The sequence below is a fragment of the Homalodisca vitripennis genome, chromosome 5, assembly GCF_021130785.1.
Source record: "Homalodisca vitripennis isolate AUS2020 chromosome 5, UT_GWSS_2.1, whole genome shotgun sequence".
NCBI lineage: Eukaryota > Metazoa > Arthropoda > Insecta > Hemiptera > Cicadellidae > Homalodisca > Homalodisca vitripennis.
The window spans coordinates 170,233,606-170,248,518 of record NC_060211.1 but is presented as its reverse complement, the minus strand read 5'-3'; positions in this window follow the sequence as shown (position 1 = coordinate 170,248,518).

The following is a 14,913-nucleotide window of genomic DNA, read 5'->3' as shown; positions in this document are numbered from 1 at the left end:
CAAATAAATTCAAATACGATAAATCTACCCATTTAAAACTAAGCTTTAATAAAACACTTAAATTTGAATTAAAAAACACATTATATAATTTTCAAAGTCTAAAGCTAATTCAGTATAGGCTACATAAAATGCCATAAAATATAAATTATAACCATATCCAGTTATCTTTTGGTGATATTGGAATATATTCAAATTTAATAGGACAAAAGCAACATATTATAATGAGGAGTCCTTAATTGGTAGTAAATAAATTAATAATTACTTAACCAAAACATAATTATAGAAATATGACAAAATCAATGACAACTACCTGACTTAAATACCTAACATAGCACGTGAGAAATAAGCTAGACTTGAAATTGTGCATGCAACTTCGACCAAGCCTGATAAGTGTCATTTTGTGTCGTCTGGCGTACGCGATTATAATGCTGATCTGATCTATAGTACATGGAAATTATCGAATTAATTTCTAACTAATAGTAATGTAACCTACAAATTATATTTATTTGATTAAGCAGTTGGAAAATGCAATGAACCAAATATAATGTTTACGAAACAATTTTATTGGTTTACATTTTAAATACGAAAGATGCAATTAAAAAACTCAAACATAATTGTTGATTTTGTGTTTGGAGACCACTGAAGATAAATTCTTTTAACTACTATGCTAAGTAGGGCTCTTTTTAATCCTCCTGGATGTTTAATCCACCCTCGAATGTTTTATAGCTACGCCACTGAATGTAACGAAGTTACTTTGTTACATTAGACTTCCTTACGTCTTTTTTGGTATTTCGATACTCCGGTGTATTGGTTTATTTGTATGTAGACAAGAGTAATTGCCTGCCATTAATTACGTTGTAAAATCACGGTTCAATGAAATAAATTTAATTGCGCTGCATCCTGCAAGCATCCCAGCTTTGAAAATGTAATATATATATTACATTTATAACATATACATACATATACATATTACACCACCAGGCTCTATTAAATTCAGAGGAGTACAGAGCGAGGAACGCGCGGACTGCATATTCCACTATTCTAATTACGCGGGCTATCTCTAGTTGGCAGGAGGGGCCCCTCCCATCCCCACTTTTTCTCTCCGCCTGTCACGATCACCCCATTGAAAACAAACGGGAGGAGCTCGTACTGCACTGGTGGCACAGTTTCGGTTCGGGCTTTTGGCTCGGCTTGTATCAAAACACCCATTCGTTGACTTTGACGCTGAGTGATCAGAGACCAAAAAAGCTGTAGACGTATTTTACATTATCAGGTTTATTAACTTTACAATCTATACAGTAAAGTATGAACAATAAGTACATGTGATACTTTAGAAAAGCAATGGTCAATTAGCGTCCAAAGATCTTAACCAATCACTTTTTTTAACATTTATTTATTTACAATCTGTTCAATCTGAGAACACTCTAACTACAGTAATACTTTAATATTCCAACACTCCAATAGGCAAGCACGTACATCTTTAACCTAACTAATATTAAAGTAATATCGTCATGTAAATTTCTGGGTTTAGTTGTGGATAATTCAATATCATGGAAAGAACATAAATTACAGTCTTTATAGAAAAGAAGTTACATTCAGCCTGCTTCGCATTGAGAACTATCTCTCATGTGGCTAGTTCAGACACTGTGAAAGCAGTTTACTATGGTTATGGGATGGTATTTTGGGGGAAATTCGGTGTTATCAAAACAAATTTTCAAAACTCAGAAATATATCATTAGAATCATGTTCAAACTTAAAAAGAGACAATCCTGCAAACCACTTTTTAAAAACCATAACATTCTCACTTTACCATCTCTATATATTCTAGAAACCCTATTACTATTTAAAACTAATAACAACTCTTTTCAAAAAAATCAAGTATTGCACCATCATAACATCAGAAATCATCCCTTACAACACCCCATACACCGATTAAAATTAATTCGAGAACCTAAAAGATAGATCCAGGATAGCAGTTCGGAGGAGTCTGTACACATTTTAGAATTATTAAGTAGATTTACCGCAAGGTGGTTGAATGATCTAATCTTAAAAGGTAATTGCGACTGAATTTGCTAATTTCTTCTTTGACTGTTTGGATGTTCAAATTTTGACGTAACGTTTTTTTGGATACATACCATGGCGCTTTAGCAAATTTTTAATTGATACCGTTGAAGTATCTCCAGATTTGAGTTGCTTGCTGTGCCCCTTAACTGCACAGTTTTATAGTTTTATAGAATAGTATCTCTTGTTCTTCAAACTGAGTTTTTATATAGATCCGAGTAGCCAATTTATTTTATTCGTTCATTGTTTATTTGTAAACCTTCTGTCTAAGCGGATGCCCAGATAATTTACTGCAGTTAATTTGGGGGTAAATGAATGTCATTCAATGCAACTGGAGGACAAGAATTTTGATATAATGTAATCGTTACGATTGTGAACTGCCTTATTTTCGTTAATTTCGATTCTCCATATCTTAAACCATGTAGCAGTTGTATCTAAGCTCTGTTGTAAGTAATGAGATGCTATAACACAATCTTTATGGACTGATCAGTATCATCTGCGAAAGTTGCAATTTGAGTTTGTTCATTTTCTGGGAGGTCAGCGGTATATAGTAAGTATAAAAATGGACTAAGTGCACTTCTTTGAGGAACTCCGGATTCTATTGAATGTAACTGAGTATGGACCAACGAACTATACTACTGGAACGCGCACTGCCCATAAGCCACATGTAGTGTTTCCCGGTCGCACACAGCTGTGCGTTACTGGTGTATCCATGGACTTGCAGGCGCTTAAAGTGGGCAAGAACTCACCGAGTTGAGGGACGATACGGCATCACGCCTTTTCATGCCGAAACACAAATAATTGTTGTTATTTGCATTGTTGGCAACTCTTCCTGTTTATTCCTTCAAGACGTCTGATCTGAGCTCAACTAGTTTGTTTTCCTTTTATTTGTCAATGTTAGTAATGTTTGTTATTTCGTGACATGGTGAAGAGTTGCTCTGCGTACAACTGCACGTCCAGATGGACTAAAGGCAGCCACATTTCTTGTCACAAGTAACTTCTTACTATATCAACCATGTCAATATTTATTTGAAACTTCCAAAATAGTAATTTTCACCAATATTATGTTCTGTAATGCCAAATTATTAACTGGGTTATCCAAATAATTAAAAGTACGGTACGACTGTTAATGAGTACATTAATAAACTATAGTTTTTTAATCATGAACAATAATATTATATAGTTGAATAAAACATGCTTATCACCCAATTATTTTATTCGCATTGATCCAAGATATCAATGTTGGTCGTTATAGCACTTTATAAATGCATAAACTTATAAATCATTGCTAAAAACAGTATCTACTGACCTACTCTACTTTATAATTATGGGATCTTTGTGATTGTAATTTGTTTGTTTTGGCTTTCCATTAAATTATGACAATTTACTAAAAAAGTGGATTACTGCGACAAAGAGAAAAACTTTTAAGCCAACAAAACATACTGTTTTATGCAGTAAACATTTTACAGAACATGATTACTATTTAATTTTGCCTAACACACTAAGAAAATGTCTCAAAAATGACACTTTTCCAACAATTGTTTATTTTCCATCTCATATACAACAGCCACTGGAGAAACGAAGGAGGATTATTGTCAGAAAGAAGGCATCCATTGAGCTACCTAATGCTGATAAGTGTGATTTGGATTTGTCTTTGGATGATGAAATTGAGAGTGCCATGTATATTATGGAAAATTATGATAGTTCTAGTTTTAAGGATGAAATTTTATACTATATTTGTGGCGTCATTGTAAGACGTATTGAAAAATTTATTAAATATAACGATTGTAGTTCTATACATTCTGTAGCCAATGATTCTGATCTTAGAACACATTAACTTTTTATTGATTTTAAATCTAAGGGTAAATTAATTACATCAAGTAATGATGTATTGAAAATTTTAAAAGATTGTTATTTGCTCAAGTTATATCAAACAAATGCGACCACTTCCGAATTGACATTGAGAGTTTGTAACCAGTTTACTGGTAGTGTTTTCAAGGGGCATTTAACTTATGACGAATTCACTGGAAGCCACGGGTTATTTTTAATTAAAACTGTGATTAAAATATTTTTTAAATAATATCTCATTACACCGGAAAACAAAAAACTTCACATTACAAAAAAATCCAACTTAGGAATAAGGCAAAATTTGCAAAAATAATTTTATTTTCTAACACGTAGATTAAGTATGTCATGTATGTAAATTTTATGTAGTTTACTTTGAAATAAAATACTGTCAATAAAAATGTTGTTTTTTTCACCTGGGAAATATTTTAATCTTACAGTCATCCTCGTTTCCAACTTTATAAGTAAAATACCAAGTCGAAAACTCAGTTATTTTGATATTGTACAAAAATCTGTTTTTTTAACTAAAAATAAAAATCCACGGTAAAAAGCAGTTATTAACATTTGTAATAATAAATAAATGGTGGTATCTAACAATATTATTAAGTCTAGAAGGCGTTTTAAAGTGATGTTAGATCATTACTATAATGCCTGCCATATGGGCGGAGTGAGTTCTTGCCCATTTCCAGCGCCTGCAGTCTCGGAACGCAGCCCAGGATTTCGACTCGGTTTCTCTGGCCCAGAGCGCGTTCCATTAGTACAGTTCGTTGGTATTTTATTTGAAAAGATCGGTTTGTAAGATATGATTTTAGTATTGAAAAAATAGAGTGAGGTAAAAACTTCTTAATTGTTTATAATATACCAGTATGCCACACCTTATCAAACGCTTGACTGACATCTAAAAAGGTAGCCGAACAATAACTTGTATTTTCCAAGCACTCCTGTATCATTTCAAATACTCTATGGACTTGTTCTAGTGCCATGTTTCCGCCTAAAACCAAACTGATGAATCGTCTACAGATTAATGATTGTAGTCTTCTCAGAGGAAGCTTTACAAACAGTTTTTAAATAATATGTAAGAGGCTTATTGGTCTCTATGAGGTCAGCTGTGTGAGAGACTTACCTAGCTTTGGAATGAGAATTAGCTGGTCTCTTTTAAATTGAACGGGTATGTGTTCTAGTCTCAGTATGGCGTCAAATAAGAATGTTAAGATTATAATCGGTTATCTTAAAAGTTCTTTCAGTATTTTTCCAGTAACAGATTCATAGCCAGGAGACATGAGGATTGGGATGATGAGTTATAACTGAGCGAACTTCAGATGGTTTGAATTTTCGTAACGGGAAATCGAGTTGAAGTGGAGGATCTAAATACTAGTATATTCCCTCTTCGTTGTTTACAAAGACGTCATTGGATTTGAAAACTGGTGAAACATTCTTCAAATGCCTCAGATTTGTCAATGTTACTTTTCGTTCAGTTTCCAATTTTGTTTAAATAGGGGAAATGGGTATCTTGGGCTGCTTAATTCTTTTAGTTACTTTCCATAACGAGTAGTCTGTTGCTTGGTTACTGAGAGAGACTAGGTATACTCTTTAAACCACTGGTGTTTAAACCACTCATTTGAAGAACGGTGTAAGGGTGTAGCCTCTTTAGCAGAACATTGCAAACAATCAATGAAGTAGTCTGTTGCATTTTCTAAATCCTCAACACTTTTCAACGAAATGTTCAAATTCAAATTTTCATTTAATGAATCACGAAATCGAACCCAGTTAGTAAATTTGTTATGTAACATTCGACTTGACTTAAAAAAATCCTTTTGTGCTTAAATTAAGTACAGTTCGAGGACTTTACCTGATGATAATTTTTTATTTTTGATGATACTTCTGAGTGTGTGATGATAAGTGGGACGGGTGGCGGGGTAGCATTATGCGCTGCATCCCAAAAACATTTCCTATGTTTCATCGACGACAGCCCCCTTTCTCTGAATCGTATTGACGCAATAAACTCATCTCACTCGCTAAAAATCAGTCTGTTTTATGACGGTACTGCTAGTGGTGGTTGCTGGAGCTTTGTTTTTACTGATAATGCCTGATGAGTTAAAGTCGAAATTCAAAGGTAAAATAATTCCAGAAATCGTGAATAATGTTTATAAATTTATGAAGGAAGATACAGATCATCAAACCGTTAATATTCCGTTGCCAAAGGCTCGTCAAAGAACTGCTCCAGCAACAGGTGTATTAGAGCGAGTTGTGACTAAAATAAACGGTGAGTTTAAAAATTGAAGGTTAGTAGTAAGTGCAAGGCAAGTTTTACTGCACAAAAGTAAAACATTTACTTATTTAGATGACTCGATAAGTTTGTAGTCAGAAGACTAGTGTACAATTTCACATTGTAAAACATCGGATATCGACTGCAAAACTATTGAGGGAGGCGCTAAGAGAAAAAAATAAACTTCCAGAGCTGTAAGAAAAGTTTGTTTGAGATGGATTTTAAAGAACCTGAGGTTTATTTGGCGATAGACAGAAAACAAGAGGTAATTATTAATTTAAAACCCAGAAATCCGAGAGAAAAGGATAACATATTTCAGAGCATTAAGACACTACAGGGAGCAAGGACGGCCAATAATTTATTTAGATGAGTCTTATATACCATCGTCCCACGTATCTAACCAAATTTGGCCTGATGGCTCAAATAGAGGGTTACTCGTTCAGATTTACAAGGGCGAGAGACTGATTTATGCAGGTGGAGAGAAAAAGTTCGTGTCTAATGCTCTTACCTGTTGGAAGTGGAGACTACCACGACAGCGTGAACGGGGAAATATTTGTGAAGTGGATGAAGGAAAGTGTTGCTGAATTTAGAACAAAATTTACTACGACTTGTCGATAATGCGCCCTACCACAAGAAACACAATGATAAGGCTCCTATGAAGTTAATTTGTGTCGATGTCAAAGGTATTGTAGCTAAAAGGAATACCTCATATTTATGTTTGAGGCTAAAGATCTCTGAGCAGACAAATACCAAGTATGGGCGCAGAAGAGTGGTCAGTAAACTGCATGTACGTGGAGAAAATCGAAAAGGACTTTGCAGCCGTAGAACCCCAGATTGACAATATTATACAATCCTTTATTGTATCAGTTGGAGATTATTCGGATACAGACAGCAGTGACAGTGTCCCAGAAGAGGAGGACCATTTGTGTAGGATTAAAGAACTCCAATGAAAAACAATCATTGTATTTTACACTTGTTATTATAAACTTGTATTTATTCCAGTATTTTAATCAACTAAATACTATTGAATTCACTACAAATTTAATAATTAGAGACATTAAAATAATAGCAATAATAGGACATATGCATGTTTGGTTTTTTTTTATTAAATTTTTATAGTCTCGTTTAATATGTTTTCCAAAATAACTTATTTGATACTAATCGGAAAACCAAAAAATCGTGAGTTTAAACTGATGTTAAAAAGATTATTGCGCCTTCATCTCAGCGGCTAGGATGTAAACGCAACCCGCCACACATATAGCGTTTATTTGTTGAAAGGGTAGTATTTGGGTTCCGCGCGCGTAGCTAAATTCCTTCATCTGTATAATCGGCGAATGTTCAGAAGAAGATCAAGGCAGGATTTAACATCTGTGTAGTTTTGATTAATATCTTTTGTAACAAAACAATCTAACAAATCTGGCATTTTTCGCTTATCAGTTGGCCAGTATCTAGATTAACCCATACAAAGAAGATGGTCAGTAATGATGTTCATTTAAAACCTTTAATAGTGGTCGTCCTCTTGGTGTGGCCAATCGAGAACCCCATTCTTGGTGTTTTGCGTTGTAATGACCTCCTGCTATAAATTTATTTCCCAATGAAATAAAAAAAACTGTTCAAATTGTTTTTGGTTATAACATGTCTGGGGGACAATAAATTGCTGAAAATGCAATAAGGCTTAACCAATCTTCAAGAACAATGCTGCAAACTTGAAGGTGATTCTATTTAAAGCTGGGTAGTTCATAATGTTTAATTATCTTTTACTAAAATGGCATTACCCCCACGGGCCGTGTTGTCAGGATTATTGGTATAGTATAATGTATAGTAAGGAATTTAAAAATAACTTCTGTCTGTGAAATGAGTTCAAATAAGTAAGATGACTATGTCATGTTGGGTGATGAATAACTGGACTTCTTCACTATGCTGAGTCAAACCGTTGGCATTCCATAAAGCGATTTCGAGAAGAATATTCATTTTAGTCAAGAAACAATAGTAGTAAGCAGATTAAGTAACGTACTAATCTGTTCTGCTGGTTTAGATCAAATATTTTCAAATCGTTCAAAATTTTTTAATTATGTTGGACAAACTTTGAGATACATCTATATGGCCATTATATTCTTGTTCCCCAGAAGGAAGTGTTATTTCTGTGATTATTCTGTACAGCTGGAGCGAAGAGTATCTTTTCAGTAGCTAAAATACTTTGATAGAACTGGTTTTGTTTAACATTAGTCCTAGGTGGTTGTTTGGATTGTTTCGTCTAGAATGGTCCTGGTTGGTTTTAAAAGTCTTCTTTATAAGGGAAGGGAATTTTGTTTTGTATTTTTCTGTACACAGGACAACCTTTGTAGTTAGCCGGATGCTCACCGGACCACAAAACGCAAGAAGAGGGTACTGATGAAGGCTTATTGTAAACCTTTGTATCATGATCCTGGGAACATTCAACACAACGAAATGTATTTTGACAATATGATTTAGTATGTCCATAACGTTGGCAACGTTTACATTGAACAATTTTCTTCTTTTTATTATGGGGTCCAAATAAAACTTTAGCGTTTAGTAAATACAGGATTTGAAATATTTCTTTATTACGATAACCAGGTTCCAAATCAATAAAAAACAGGGACATTGGTTTCTTTGTGATTATATTTCTTACATTGATCAGATTTCTTACTTTGTGGTATTTTTCTTCTATCACTATTTTTAGGTCTTCGATAAAAGCCGAGCAATGCATATTCTTCAGCACAGCCCTAAATGCTCGTTCATGCTTTAACTGGTAGGCCTAAATATGGAAACTGACGTTCAAGTCTGTGAGTCCTTTGCCTATTTTCCGGTAAGCGTCAGGAGAAGATGGAGTTTTTGTCTTAAGACACTTGTACGAGTATTCAGTTTTACTTGCCATTGACTCTAGGGTTTTGATCATCGTTGAAACATTTTTCACTCCTGGCAAAAATATGGGGGGTGGCTTTGAATCTTTTATTAAGTTGATAGTGACAATATCTCCATCCATTGAATTATCTTTGTTAGGATATAATAATTCATAGCTATTACTGAGTTGAATAGTGTCATCATTTCTTTGTTCAGTAACTTTACTGAACCAATGGCGCTTAAGTCCATAGTCTGGCAAAGAAGTAATATTTCTTTTAGTGTTTCTTGACTTAACTGTTTGCCAATTATGTAATTCATTATTAAAAATATAAACATCCGATGATTTTACTGATTTAATTTCAATACGTTAGAGTTCTTCCTAAACGAGGAAATGTAATTATGATCATGTTCATGAGCGTTCTGTTCCATAATTTTGAGAAAGATAAACAAACAAGTCCTTACCTAAAAAAATAAATGGAATATATCAAACCAAGGAATGTTAAAAATTGAAACTAAACTAACGCACTGACTTTACACGATTAATTTATCTTGCTTTAACAAATTAAAACACCAATATATACAACATAAATAAATAATATCAAACAAGTAATTAAATTATTTTCCCAAAGAAAAATGAACTCTTCCTCATACTGGTCAATGACCTAGAACTCGAGGGTCGCTCTCTCCTATTCGCAGATGACTCAACCTTAACAACAAGAGGGAAAGATTTAAACAGAGTGAGGCAGGATGCAATAATGTTACTGGACAGGGCAAAACAATGGTTTGAAGTCAACCATTTGCAGTTAAACCCAGACAAAACCCAGCACCTGATATGCACACTCAAGAGAGACATAGGCTCCCAAACCAATGATAACGTAAAATTGCTCGGTTTTTATCTGGACCGAAGAATGACGTGGACGGCACATGTTTCTCAGGTCTGTGTCAAACTCTCCAGAGTGCTCTGCCTCCTCAGGAAATTAAGGAACCAGGTAACAGAACCCTATTTACAAACAGCATATCATGCACTCTTCCAAAGCCACATTATCTATGGACTGATACTATGGGGTCATTCTGGAGCCTGTGAAGACGTGCTGAAGCTGCAAAAGAAAGCTGTAAGAATTATAACCTCTTCAGGATACTTGGAGCACTGCCGGCCAATTTTCATCCGCCTGAATATCCTTACAGTCTACAGCCAGTACGTCTACAACTCCATCTTGCAGGTACGGGAGCAGTCTTTCAGTATTCCCTCCAGAAGCGACATCCACGGCTATGACACTTGCAGAGCCCGGGACTTAAACATCGCACGATGCCGACTCTCCGGCACACTAAGGAGTTTCCCTAGGTATGGTCAAAAGCTGTTTAACTTGCTACCGATAAGTGTGAGACATCTTGAGCATGCCAAGTTCAAGTCAGCCTTGCATGAAGAGCTCATAAGGAGGCCGCTTTATTCCTTAAAGGAGCTGGAAGAAAAGCCACTGTTTGGGTGACCCACCGCCACAAATGTAAATATGTAAATATTGTAAATTTTTTAACTTTTTAACTATTTGACATGAACATTTACTTTTGACGCAGTCTATACGGGAAATCCGTCCATTGACGAAGAATACAAGTATCAAGTAAGTATCAAGTATCAAGAACGGTATGTGTTACTACTCTCGCAACAATCAACTTGTATTAGACCAGACATTTAAAACCAATTACTTTATTGTTAGGTTAGAAAGGCAATCTGGAGTATTAGTTTCCTTTTCGATCACCTAAATCAAGAAAGTCGTTCCTTTTAATTCTACACACGTCAATTGTCCCGTAAATCCAAGGAAAGATGATTTTGATGTTCTTCAAGCTTAGTTGTACAGCGTAGACTAAACTATACATGTAAATATACACATAAAACTAATCGAAAATCAACAATCATCAACAGTGCTTAATATAATACACAACAACAAATAATTCATAAATATTACCATATGACGACCAGATCACGGCAAAAGAATTAATTTTAGTGCCAAATTATCTTCGAATTGTTCTTTACTTAGTCTAAAATACTGTTTGAATCTCAATTCTTCCCCCTCGAAATATGCCATCAAATGGTGGGAATCCACCACACACTTTTCTTTTGACGTGACAACGTCTTAAATTAGGTTGCGGCTCGGAGTCACTCATGAAAAAGTGTAACGCCCGGTAACGTTACGATGCCCGTCCAGTGGGTCCGCCGCACGGGGATCCGCACGGGATAAAGCAGATAACTGTGGGTCACGCCGCACGGGATAAAGCAGATAACTATGTTTATTCGTGAAAATGTGGAGTGCTTAGATTTTATTTATTTTATTTATTTATTTATTTCATTTACGGCAATACACCATTTTACAAAATATCAATTAATTAGCTCAGAAGAGGACTAGTAACTTAGAAGCAGCGTGCAAACAATAATATATACAATAATAAAAATTAATAACAGTTACATAACAATATAAGTAACTAGGACAATAACAATGGACATAAACTATATAATACATTGTAACAATAACATAAATAATAAAATATAGATAACAGATAGATAACAGTAACGATAGCAAATATATAACATCGCAGCACTATGTGGACCCTTATTAAGTTGCTATCAGAGCCAATATTCGTGCATAAAGCACGATGTGGCCCTTTAAAGGCACCACCCAGGCACTCATCACTTAGAACACACTGTCGATTTTCAGGCTCCAGTTGGTGAAGTTTATAGCTGCCAGTACGTTTCTCCTGAAGTGACGAAAAGACGGATCAAAGAAGTCCACGTCAGAACACATACTGTTGCCCGTTCATCATCACCTCGGGATCGTACCGTGGTAAAGGTAGTTGGTATTGATGGTGACGTTCTGGTGAAAACAGTTGGGAGCTCCGTGCTTGACTACGAGGTATATGAAGGGTCTATTGCCTGAAGAATGGCTGGACATTCGATCATCCCATTCAAGATCTTAAAAAGGAAAACCATGTCCATTAAGGTTCTGCGAACTGACAGCGGTGGAAGGTGAAGAAAATTAGACCATTGTCTCCAAATCGACATCGAGATACTGATAACCAAGCTTCACACCAACAGTTCTGAACACACGCTTTTTGAAACAGATTCAAGCATTGAGATGTGTCCAACCTGGTAGGGGGACCAGACCACAGAAGAAAATTCGAGGACCGGACGGACCAGAACCAGCATACAGGGTCCCGACTACAGTAGCAGAGAAACCACGACGGACAGGTGCGGCATATAAGCCCTAGGATTGAGACTGCTTTACTGACGATGCTGCGAATGTGCTCACCAAAGTCCAGCGTTGATGTAAGGAGAAACTCCAAGGTCACGGGTTCTCGTAACTCTCTGAAGGGTGACACCATAGAGCGTATAATTGAAACTGCAGGGAATTTCATGAGCTCTGGTGTACGACATAGTGTTGCATTTATCAGTGTTTAAGTCCATACCACTTGCTTGACACCAGTCTTGAATTCGTTGTAGATCCCTTTGAAGTTCCTGCTGATGTTGGATACTTGATATCTCAGCAAAGATCTTAAACGTCATCAGCAAACAGGAGATATTGGCTCGATAAAGTAGTACCAATGTCATTGATAAACATGGAGAACAAAAAGGGTCCCAGATGTGATCCCTGGGGAACACCAGACAAAACATTAACTTGTCTGGAGAGCGCTCCTGCATACTTGACCTGAAGAGTTACGCCCGTCAAGGTAGCTTCGAAAACCATGATGCGTGTAAGGTTCCAGTTTACACCAAAAGCCTCAAGTTTTTTTCAGCAAATGGGAATGTCCAACTCTGTCGAAGGCCTTGCTGAAGTCCAGATAAACACAATCCACCTGTTTTCCTCTCGACAATGCAGGAAGAACAACACTAGTAAACTCCACTAAGTTGGTTCGCAGTAGATCTTCCTCGCTGAAATCCGTGTTGTTCAGGGATAATCAGATTCTTAAATGTAAAAGTCATTCTGTCCAAGACCAATTTCTCAAATATTTTTAGCCATAGCTGGTTGAATGACGATTGGTCTATAATTTTTCACATTAGAACGGGATCCTGATTTGTGGAGAGGTTACAAGAAAATCCCGATTTTAGGTTAGTAGGAAACACTCCCTGGCTTAGTAAATTTGTTGAAGTGTATCGATAGATGGGGAGCCAGAACCTCTGCACACATCCTGAGAACACGCGGGGGAATCATATCTGGACCTGGGCTCTTAGAACTATCCAGACTCCTCAAAAATCCCTTCCACTTCAGTGGCTGTAACATGGACAGTCGAAAGATTAAAGTTGTTGGTAAAGGAGTATTCAGGAACTGCAGCACTGGGGCACTCTGTAGATGGAAGAAAAGAAATCAGCAAATAGTTCACAGATCTTGTGCGGTTCCCTAGCCACTTGATTGCCAAGATTAAGATAATTCTGAGTAGAATTATTACTTCTAAGATTCCGCACATAGCCCCAAAAAGTCCTTGGATTATTTGATAGGCCCCGCCTCAACATTGGATATATAGAGAGAATAACATTCTCTTGATAATTTCTTACACTCATTGCGAGCTTCTCTAAATATTTTATAATCTTCTAAATTCATCGTTGACTTGAAACGGGAATGAAGTATTTTTTTGCTTAATAACACATTCACGAAGCTGCTTTGAGAACCAGCTGGGAAAGGGGCTGTGACCAGTTCTCTTGTTAGGGCAGTTTTGTAATATGGACGTCCCTCAAATCTCCACAAAACTTGACAAACAGGACTTCCGCATCGATGAGAGAATTTTCAGCGGGGTACATCTGTTTGAGAGATCCAATCGTTTACCCTAGCGACATTGCATCTATTAAAGTTCGGTACATAGGCCGTAGGGCGGTTTTGGGGGGGTATGGTCACCCGCAAGCATAAATTCGAGGGCTGGGTGAGCACTCTCTTCAACTATCAACGGGTCAATAGATGGAAACACTTGCAGTTCCGGATCAGAAGAGAATACATAGATCGAGAAATACTCCTCTGCTGTTTGAAACGTTGTTGACTTGTGATAGCTGAAGAAAGTTTGACATATCGATCAATAATTGGGCTCCGATAGGCGGAGCAAGGGCCGAGGTATCTATCCAGTTCACTGATGGTTGATTGAAATCTCCTGCTATCACGATTGAAGTGCCAGGATCAGACACCATATACACTTCCTCGACTGGCATCACAAAAATGGGAATACTTGTCAGACGGTGAGCTGGGGGGGTAAATATGCAGCGCCAAATATTATTTCACGATTGCAGGTTCGGGTAGACACAAAACACATGCTCTACATTCCATTATAGAAGAACAAATCTCAAATGAGGTGAAATCAGAATGTACAGCTATCATGACTCCCCCACCCGACTCTTTTAGTCACTGGTAAGAGGTGGACCTATCTTTCCTGAACACAGCATAATTATAGAGACCCAACTCTGAGTTTAGAGATATCTGATGATAAATTTGTTTCAGTGAGAATGATTATTTTGTACAAACTAAGTATTGACAGACATTATCAGGTTTCTTTAGTTTTGATCTCCAGACCTCATTTACGTTTTGATAATAAACAGTAGCTGGTGTATTGCCATTTAATCGTTTTTTGACTGCGTTTTTGTTATTTCAGGAACTCCATTTCGGTATTTTATGGTAAGATTCTTCTCAACCCTTCCCTGCTCGAGCATCCAACTCCGCTCTAAGACTTTTCAAACGTTGTCTTTCACGGGGTGTTCTATCCCTTGAGATACTTATGTCTGTGAAAGCTACATCTGCCTCAGCAACCAAGTCCTTTGAGAACAATTCATTTAAATCTACGTGCCTCAGCTTCTTCATGAAATATCAACTTAATGGGCCGTTGTTTATCTTTGTTTGGCTTTCCGAGTCTCA